Below are 2,820 nucleotides of genomic sequence, written 5' to 3' on the forward strand. Positions count from 1 at the left end.
GGTCCCATAGATCAAACTTTCCCTTTATGGCTTCTAGGATTTTGATTAGAAATTGTATTGTTTAGAAAAGTTTCCTTAACTCAGCATTATTATTTAACATTTCTTCCCATACATTTGCAGTTTTTCTTTCTGGTTTACGTTTAGTTCCTTTTGAGATTTATTTAGTTATTTTTTGGTAGAGTATTTCTGTTTTTCCTTCTCCTCCTCCTCCTCCTCCTCCTTCTACTCGCCTCCCCTTCCATTTCAATGCAAGACATATTTGATAGGTGCCTACCACACTTGGAAAGGAACAAGATGAATTTGTGCCTTCAAAGGAGCCTCCAAGCTGGTAAGGAAATGATCCCCTCTTCTCCTCAAAGCTCCTGGCAGCAGCTAGTGAGCCATGGTGGAAGGAGCTGGGGGCACGTCCAGACCTGGTGTGGCCCCTGGGGGAGGGGAGGCATTGGACTGTCCTGCTCAAGGCTGGGGCATTATTCAGATTTTAGCTGGGACTCATGTTTCTCTGGAATTCTCTCTTCCTGTGTCTCCTTGCATAAAAACATTAAGGCTGGAGTAAGGAGCCATGAAGAAATAAATGGAACGTCTCAGAAATCTGAGAGAACTGTTGAAAGTACGTTAAATCAGGGAGGTAATTTGCATGAAATCTGAGTCATAATGTTATTTGTTCTCTGCCATAAAAAGCTTTTCATCAACATGAACAAGAAAAACAAGTCGAATTGCTCACCTGTGAGTGAAATTGGGATTGTGCTGTGCCCTGGAGAGGCTGGTTGTTTTATGTCCACACAATGGCTCCCATACCTTAGATTTTAGCCAGGCTGTGCCTGGGAGGTGGAGGGGACCCCTGGAGACACCAGAACAGGAGGTGCAGCGAGAACAGACAGGGGCCCTGCTGGGTGCTCAGAGTCAAATGGAGGAGACAGACGGCTGAAGAACCTTAACACAAATAGAACTACAAGCAGGAAAGTGGAACATTCCAGGGGAGCCTGGAGAGGTATTGGGTGAAGCCAGCAGGAGCAGGTAGCTTTTGAGCTGGTCCTCCAAAGACAGGTAAACTTTCACCTGGTGAGGAAGTGGGGAAAGTCCTGCCAGGGGTGTTACTGAACCAGGTTCATTTTTGCCCCACCCAGAAAGTCAAACACTGAGATGATGAGATTGCAGCAGAGAGAGGGTTTAATCACAAGGCAGCCAAGTGAGGAAGCAAAAGAATGAGTCTCAAATCCACTTCCCCTAAAACAGGGACTTGGGGATATTTATAGGTTGTGGGGCAAGGTGGACTGAAATGTGAAGAGAGGTGATTGGAGGTGAGGAAAGGTGAGGTAATTGATGATCTGCACAAGCGTAGTCAGACTCCATGCCTCTTCAGAGGACCCACACTCACAAAATCGTGGCATTAGCATGATCTGAGGGTGGAGTTTGTAGCCTCTTAATCTCAAAAGGTCACTTATCAGACATGTGCTCAGGCCTAGTTGATGGGTTGGTGGTCTCTACTGCCCTGAAGTGGAAAAGAGGTTCTAATTCCTGCAAAACAGCTTAAACATCCATTACCATGGTGACCCAGGCTCCAGGGAGCTGTTATCTATAGGGACCTAGTGGGAGTCAGACAGCATATTGCCTAAACAGCACAGTTAACAATGGGTGGGTGAACAGATAAAAGCTATAATCAGTAATTGCAAAAAGTAAAAAGAACTTCAGTTCCTAGCTACTTAATCATCAATGACTAACTGTTTTCCAGTTTCAGTCCCCCCATTCTTTGGTCATTCCTCATTCTTGAGGGATTTGGCATGAAGACCTATCTAGCGTCTTCCTGCTGAATTGGGGTATAGATCTGGGTTAGAGGAATGAAACTGTTTAGCACTCATTTGGAAATATTCTCTTGTTCGTGGCTTCAGGTTGGCATTTTGCATTGTTAGAATATTTCTACCTTGCTCTGCAATTTTGGAACAACATCTAAAGGCACATTTTATAATCAAGTATCTGACCAAAAGTATAAGAAGTATAGACAACCCGAATTTTAACAGTCCCTGAAAAATAGACCTGATCACAGTGGGGCCTCCTCTAATCTCCAGGTCGGGGCAGACATTTGGTCTTAGTTCCTGATAGCCCTTTGTTTTACTGGATGTGCATCAGAGACCGGAGCAACAGCCCATACCCTGATCTTTCAGTTGTCATTGATGATGGTTATCCACATAGACTCTCTGTCTGGGGTCATCACATTGCTAAGGAACTCAGAATAGCAAAGGTATCAACTTATAGCAGCTGGGAGGGGCCATAAAATCTACAGAGCATGTCTGGTTTGGTTAATCAGAGGTCATTCAAAGTTACAATATGGTTTTTCTTCTACAATATGGCTTCCCTTATGTCATCCTCATGTTGAACTGGTATCAGGGGGAGAGAGCAGCCTGAGCAAAGGCCTTGAGGCTGGTGTGATCAGGAGCAAGGGAGCTGGGGGTCCTCGAGGTGCCTGGACCAAGGCCATGTGGAGGCCGGGAGAGTGAGGAAGGCAGGAGTTGGGAGCGGTCAGCCAGGCCCTCCTGAGTGCTCTGGGCTAAGGAGCTTGACCTGGATCCTGTCTTAGCCCCTCCTTTCCTTCCCCTGCAGCCACTTGGAGGGAGATGCTCTGGTGGGAATCTCTGTCCTGCTGCGCCTGGAGAGCTCAGGGGAGCTGACGGGCATGGGAGGGCTCCCTGTCCGGTCCGTGCATCTGGGAGGGGCGGGCTTCCTCCAGGATCCTCCCTTCTCCCAGCAACAGCCTTTCTGGGAATAGAGCAGTCAGTGGCTGGCCAAGGAGAACACCTTTGTACTAATCAGGCAGGTGGGAGC

This window comes from Equus quagga, chromosome 19 (genome assembly GCF_021613505.1).
Source record: "Equus quagga isolate Etosha38 chromosome 19, UCLA_HA_Equagga_1.0, whole genome shotgun sequence".
In the NCBI taxonomy this organism is placed as follows: domain Eukaryota; kingdom Metazoa; phylum Chordata; class Mammalia; order Perissodactyla; family Equidae; genus Equus; species Equus quagga.